This window comes from Schistocerca piceifrons, chromosome 6, assembly GCF_021461385.2.
Source record: "Schistocerca piceifrons isolate TAMUIC-IGC-003096 chromosome 6, iqSchPice1.1, whole genome shotgun sequence".
Taxonomy (NCBI): Eukaryota; Metazoa; Arthropoda; class Insecta; order Orthoptera; family Acrididae; genus Schistocerca; species Schistocerca piceifrons.
Window position 1 is genome coordinate 396,652,956 of NC_060143.1, and position 7,935 is coordinate 396,660,890.

The following is a 7,935-nucleotide window of genomic DNA, read 5'->3' on the forward strand; positions in this document are numbered from 1 at the left end:
TCTGAAGGGTAAAGGTTCACTGCTCTTACACTCAAACTCAAATTTTATTAATGAACCAGGATTACACCCTTTAATCATGAAGTACAAACTGTCTTTAGAAGAAATTTTTCAAAATGGATTTATGATGAACTTTTACTGTCAATTAGAAAACATGGTAAATATAAGATAAAGTATAATGTAAATAACTCTGTGGAGGTCAAATAAATCATTACAAAGATCTAAATAAAATTAAAGATAATTATATAAAAATATCAGCTGGAATATGTGATAGAACTATAGAAATTTTATGTGAAAGATATGAACAAATAAGTAGTTTATTACCACATGTTGCTTCTCAATTAATTGGTGAAAATATAATACCTGCTTCAGTTATTTTAAAATAAAATGATTCTAATTATGCTTACGATGTTATTTGAAAACAATTTAAAAATGTTGAAAAAGGATCAAATATTATCAGAATTGTTAGGAATTTTTAAAAATGAATTATATGCCTAATTCAATAATTTCATACCAAAGATTGGATATTGTTTGCTATATTCTCATTATAATGGCCACTTTTTACCTATACAAGTCGTCTCATTCTATGGTGTCACCTGATGGTGAAAGCATCTTCCAAAAAATTATTTTCTATGTAAAGTTGTGTAAAGCAAAGTTGCGTTGGATGGGAGATAATTTTGTTTCAGCCTTATATGATGCATACTTATTTGTTGCTTATATGTGAGAAACTATCTAAATGTGTTGAAGTATGTAAATGAAGTGACCTACAAAATTTATTTTAAATAAGAAGCCCACCATATCGTAACTGGAAAAAGATGAGAAACAGCTGAAAAATGCTCCTGTTGGAGCAAATATGCCCCTCGTTAAGAGACTCTGTCAGAAAAGCAGGGAACCAGCTATCTCAATCCTCATTCCGCCTTTCTAGTCAAAAATTTTGGCATTTGCGCGATTTTGTGTCAAAAGCGATTGGCAGGTGAATTTTTAATTAATTTTTTTGGCTCATTAGTAACTGGATCGAGACCATACAAACAATTATAGTAATTAATTTAAAAAATGTACCAACTCTCAGCGCTTGAGCATGTCATTTTCGTTAAAGGTTCGTTCATGTATTTATAACTGTGTTCCTTCTCTCTGTGATTTCTCAAAATCGGCCTTCGCTATCAAACAGCACCCGAAGACGACGATGGATTGTTCTGGACGACTTTTGCTTAAAAGTAGGGAACCTTTTGCCATGTCAAGTCTCCCAACAATCTTACAATGAATAAAGAAACCAAATAAAATGTACATTAGTTAGTGATTACAGTGTATTGTGAAATATAAACACAATTAAAAGTACACTTACATTGTGACTTGAATTATGCAATTACGAGTGCCGTTTGGTTGCAACTCGTGAGTAAAATAATGAAATAATTTAGTATAAATGGCGGTTTGCCACATATGTCCGATCTGGACAAAATCTAGAAAACAAAAGGTGCCTCTTAATCATCTGACGATCAAAAATCTTCAAATGTTTCCAGCGGCTGCAGACTATTTATACAGCCGTGGACTATATCTATGGCTCAAATTATTTATTTGCTTACTTATAATTACGTTTTCCTCTAATAAAAGCTCAGCATGCAAGTGTGTCTTTAAAAGCTGCCCTTACGCTAGCAACATGTTTGGAGTTACGTTATTGTCATTCCCTCAACCTGTTCTTTCAGTTCTAGTTTATTTCATTACTCCATTTTTATACTGACAATTTCCATTTCCGTACATTTATCGTTATGTTTTTTGTGTCCTCAGAGTCATCGGGGCGGCGTACCTGAGGAAATCTTTTTGGATTCTAAGCCATATTGTTGCAAAGGATAAAACCTCATGTTTTCGACAGCTGTTTCCATTATCGTTGTTACCTCTGTTGAATGTCAGAGCTGGTATGGCAGAAGTGTCCAGAGCCTTCCTGAACATACAATGGAGCAGGTCAGCTTCTGGTAGCACCGACACGCCAAGGGAGCTGGCGACGTCAGGTTGCACCAAGTCTAAGGCTGCCGCTCTCGCCCCTCCACCAATGACAGTCATCCGCATTTGATTTTTGAGAACACTTATCGCGGAGAAAATGAGCAGTCTAACTAAAATACTTTCAAAGAAGGATTGAAAATAGTCTTGACCGCAATGAAATATTTATTTGCAAGGATAACCGGTTTCGATCAAAAAGTGACCACTTTCAGATCATTTGTACCATGATGATAGGTGTCGACGATAAGCGGAACAGATTCAGCGGTTGACGTTCCTGGAGCCACGACAACTGTACCATTCATCGCCACCACCACTCATCACTGCACAAATGGTATCAAAATGGTCACATTCTGACCGAAACAGGGTACCACTGTAAATAAATATTTCATTACAGTCAAGATTGTTCTCAATCCTTTTCTAAACCATCCTTATTAACTTCCATAAGGTGTCTTAATCCCGCTCCTGTGTCGTACCCTCGATGTAGATAACATTGTTGCAGTTTACTCTTGTCTCGATCGCCCTCTTTATAAAGAAATCCCAGTATGATGAGGCATGGGCCCCTCCCTTACTTTTTAAAAATTAATTTTGTGTTTGTTTTCAAAGAAACTTTCAGCCATGATGAATTTCTCAAGTTCCAGTTGACGTAGGTGGTGCATGTAGAATTGTGTGCATGACGGAGTTTGAAAAGTGGGAGAATTTTAGTTATCATTAATTAATTTTAATATGCAGTAGTGTATATTATGGCACAGACTATAAAAATCTCAACTAGGTAGAATCCTCAGAGTTGCCGATTATCAGTGTACTAGAGGAGAATGGTGCTAAAGAACTTAATTTCGTCAACTTATCTTTGTTCGACGACGAACTTCTTACGTTCTAGAATTCAGCTTTCACTCTGCAGCGGCGTGTACGCTGATATGAATTTTCCTGGCAGATTAAAACTGAGTGCCGGTTCGAGACCCGAACACGGGACCTTTGCCTTTCGTGGTCAAGTGCTGTACGGGGATTTTTTTAAAATTTTGTTCCGTATTGTTCGTTTCGTTTGATGTGGGTGAACGTCACATGACATCCGTTCAAGCTGATCGTTGATTCCTTTACTCAGCATTTTTATTACAGAGGACAGTCGGCCCTGTGACCGAACACGCTGAGCTACCTTGGCGGCACCGTGTGAGTTACCCAAGCACGACCCCTCCTTACAGTTTCACTTCCGCCAGTACCACCTCTCCTACCTCCTTAACTTCAAGTAAGCCCTCCCTCGAAACTTGCAGGACTAACACTCCTGGAAGAAAGGACACTGCGGAGACATGGCTTAGCCACAGTCTGGGGGAATGTTTCCAGACTGAATTTTTTTACCTGTAGCGGAGTGTGCATTGATGCGAAACTTACTGGCAGATTAGAAATTTGTGCCGGACCGAGATTCGAACTCAGGACCTTTGATTTTCGCGGTCTAGTGCTCCACCAACTTTTTAAATTTTTTATTTAATTTTTTCTGTTTGGAGCACTATCTGCCTAATTAATTTCTCTCATCTGTATCAACTTACTTTGGGAAATTTAGGAAACGATAATCCACTTTTTTGTATATTTACATGACTAAGAAATGCCTACAGTAGTAGTGCAGATGAAAAGTAAAAGCAAATAACGCCATGAATGCAAAGCCATCCACTAATAAACGTGTCTAAGGGAAATGTTTATAAGATAAAGAGAAGAAAAAAGGGAGGAGAAAGTTAAGTAGGGTAGGAGGACTTGTGACGCCATCTGCCATGATGTTTCGCCGTCAGAAGACTGTCCATTCTATTGGTGGAGAGCGTCCTCTTGTCTTGGTTGGTGTGTTTCGTCGAGGTGCCAGCTCCTGAACGGGTTGGCGAGAAAACACTGTAAGTTCACTAAAGAGCCAAAGAAACTAGTACACCTCTATAATATCCTGTAGGGCCCCGCCGCGCGCACAGAAGTGCTACGACACAACGTGGCATGGACTCGACTAATGTCTGAAGTAGGGCTGGAGGGCATTCCAGATATGCTCAGTAATGTTCATGTCTGGCGACGTTGGTAGCCAGCGGAAGTGTTCAAGCTCAGGAGAGTGTTCCTGGAGCCACTCTGTAGCAATTCTAGACGTGTGAGGTGTCGCAATGTGCTACTGAAATTGCCCACGTCCGTCGGAAGGCACAATGGACTTCGATGAGTGCAGGTGATCAGACAGGATGCTTACGTACATGTCAACTGTCAGAGTCGTATCTAGACATATGAGGGGTCTCATATCACTCCAAACGCACGCGCCGCACACCATTACAGAGCCTCCACCGGCTTGAACGCCCCTGCTGACATGCAGGGTCCATGTATTCACAAGGTTGTCTCAATACCCGTACATGTACATCCGCTCGATATAATTTGAAACGAGACACACTGAAATGTTGCTTTTTAATAATGAATAGAATATGCCCCAATCGTTTAATAAAGGCTAAAATACATTAAGAATAAATTTTCTCTGTGTAAAATAAATCTGTAAAGAAAGGAGAAAAGATCACGAAGGAATGTATTTTTTTACTGTTCCGATAGAGAACGTTCGAGAGAAATGTTTATGTATCGAAACTGTAAAGCAAGTTGAAGGCAGTCGCCGTAATTTGTTTTTGGATTATATAAAAGCACGAGCTCTCTATCTCTCGTTTGTTTTCGATGGCAGTTTCCCAAAATGTAAGAGTCGCTGTTGTATCTATAACTTTTGGTTCAGTTAAAATAGCCGTGTTTAAATTAACAATCTATTTTCCTTTGTCATTAATTCCACATAGCAAATTATTATGCTGCACTTCAGAACTTTTTCAGGCTGCAGCAGAGTTGCCGACGAATTGTTTGGTGGCCACAGCCGAATGCTACTAGTGTTCAATCGGCTATTACTTTATCAAACTTTTATTTCAGCGTCCCTGAGATCTCTTTTACCGGTCGTTTCTATCAGTATCCGGGCAACGTAATTACGCAAACTTTGTAATTGTGAGATCGATCACTGGCCTCTAAACAATGCCGTCGGTCAACGTTCTCGTCGGTCTGATGGGAATCTGATGCTGCTTGGCGAAATACATAATTTCATTATCGACAAGTAAAAATTTTCTACGCACCATTTTACCATTTTAGACGCTTGCCACCAGCAAAAGTGATAAATATAATATTACCTTATTTTTTTAAAATACCAGTAATAGTATAACGAACGACCAGACAACATGTTTCAAGTCATCAACAGTCCAATGTCGGTGTTGATGGGTCCAGGCGAGGCGCAAAACTTTGTGTAGTGCAGTCATCAAGGCTACACGAGTGGGCCTTCGGCTCCGAGGGCCATGTCGACGATGTTTCGTTGAATGGTTCGAGCGCCGACACTTGCTGATGGTGGAGCATTGAAATCTTCAGCAATTTGCGGTAAGGTTGCGCTTCTGTCACGTTGAACGATTCTTTTCAGCCGTCGTTGGTCCCGTCCTTGCAGGATCTTTTTCCGGCTACAGCGATGTCGGAGATCTGATGTTTTTCCGGATTCCTGATATTTGCGATACACTCGTGAAATTGTTGTACTGGAAAATCCACACTTCATTGCTACCTCGGAGATGCTGTATCCCATTTCTCGTGCACCGAATATAACACCACGTTCAAACTCACTTAAATCTTGATAACCTGCGGTTGTAGCAGCAGTAAGCGATGTAACAACTGAGCCAGATAGTTTTCTTAGATAGGCGTTGCCGACCGCAGTCCGTATTCTGCCTGTTTACATATATCTGCATTTGAATACGCATGCCTATACCAGTTTCTTTGGCGCTTCAGTGTAGTTCACGAAATTGACGCTATAGTGTCTACGTCGCGGCAGAGTGTGATATTTCACTTGAAGACGTATCCAGAACTTCGCCGAATCGACGATGTCGTCTCTGCAGTGGTAATTGCGAACCATGCCACTAATTCATGTGAGGTTTTCGGCACCCAGATGACGGAAAACAAGTTGCGTCAGGACATATAGGCATGTTAGTACTCGGGGATAGAAAGCCACGATCTTCTGTATGTGGGACCGTACGGCCGCTGCTGCCTCGTACTCGAAACAGTGTAAATCCGTATTTTCCACACTGCACTTGAGGCGCTGGAGTGAATCCACAAGCACGATGTGGTGCAGTTTCTGTTTTGTAGTATACAAATATTTGCCGTTGACCATAAGAAACCACACCGCGGTGGTGTTAGTGGTGTGATATGACTGATGGATCGTTTTCCGTGATGTAGGGCACAAAATCTTGGGTGACGTGCTTCGACGGGGTTTCGGGATGGGTACGGTTGGAGAAGATAATAGGTGTCTCTGGTGGTGGTCTTTCTGGTCCTGGGGAGCTCAGCGCGTATGTAGCAACATTTCTGACTTAAAATTGAGGCGAACTCGGCAATCAACGTCCCAATGAAACTAATATCCTGGCTTCTTTCACAAATGGAGCGTTGTACTGGTGTTAAGCACTGTGATCCCAGATTTAACATTAACCATAACTAGGCCACCATGCAGCTTCGCTAAGGTGAGGGCATCCTAATGGACTTTAAAGATGTGTCTAAAACATATAAAATACCCGAAGGGCATCTGCAATGTGGCCACCATTATTGCAGTGATGGGCAGAATCTGAACTACGTGGGATATCCGGGCTGCCAGATGTGTATTTGGCAAAAGTGACCCTCTGGCACATCTTCAGCGTGCATAGGAGGTGGCTCTGTATGTTCACCCGGATGAATTGTATCAGTGCCCGAAAAAATGGATCGTCCAGTTTCGGCGAATAGCTAGCCTGTATACCACTTAGAGACAGCGGACGGTGTCCTTTGGGGGCTACGCTAACTGTGGGAATGTCCCAGGCGATACTGATAGCGCAACATTTTACTACGTTCAAAGCTCTTTGTGCCCCTGCACTGTAACGGGTAATCCATTGCATCGTGGCTTTTATATCGAGTGCTGAACTTATGCGGAAGGCAAAGTGCGACAGTGGAAAACAAGCTCCTGGAGTGGAATACCCATCACGTGTAGCCATAGTCTGCAGAAGAGTGGTTCCATCTTGATGGCGTCAAGCACGTTCGACAGCTGGCAACTCAGCCAAACTGAGTGTTTGATCCGTATATGTTCTTTGATCCTTCCATTGATGAGAAGCCAGGATGTTGCCACTCGAAGGAGTGCATGGTCGCCTGCATTAACGTCGGGGAAAGTGTCGTCTAGTCCAGTCAGAAGTATGTTGCCATGGCAATAACATTTCAATATTCACTGAGAGTAGTCTGGCAGTTATTATCACCACCTGAGAATGTTTGTTCATGGGACACAGCTTGTCATAACACATGTTTGACTCACATAGCTAGAAGGTGCGTGAAAATCTTGGATTTAGTGAAGTGATCGATCTGTAAACCATGTTCGTCCTGCAGGTTTTAGGACTGGTATTAGTAATCCCCCCTTGAACGTTCGTGGCGGCAGCATCGCGCCACACATAAGTTCCTGAGCCATGCAGCGTGGTCGATACCTCGCGCTCCGAGTGGTTACGCTGTCTTTGCTCATGAGAGGGTCTTTGGGCAGAGGACTCTGGACAGGAGAGATAGGTTCTGGTGGTGGAGGTGGGAGGGGGGGGGGGGCGGCAAGGTAGAAGCTTAATGGTTGGTGTGAGCAGACGTGCAAGGGCCAATGAACTTGTTTCTTTGGGAAGCATGACCAGTATCTTCGGTGCAGGCCTTTTTCTAGTGCTGTCCCCGGCTGCATCAGGCCCCCATCTTCTTTGTGTTTCCTCCTTGGCAACAGAGTCCCGAGATTTCCGCCACTTACTTCACCGTGACAATAGTTTGTGAGAATACTCGACTACCTCGTCCTTGTCATCAGCAGCTTGTTGTGCTGGAGCAGCTTGGTGCCTACCTCATTGCATGTTTTGAAATTGGTAGTTATACCGCCACATGGTGATCGATTGGTTCTTAGCTAAATTA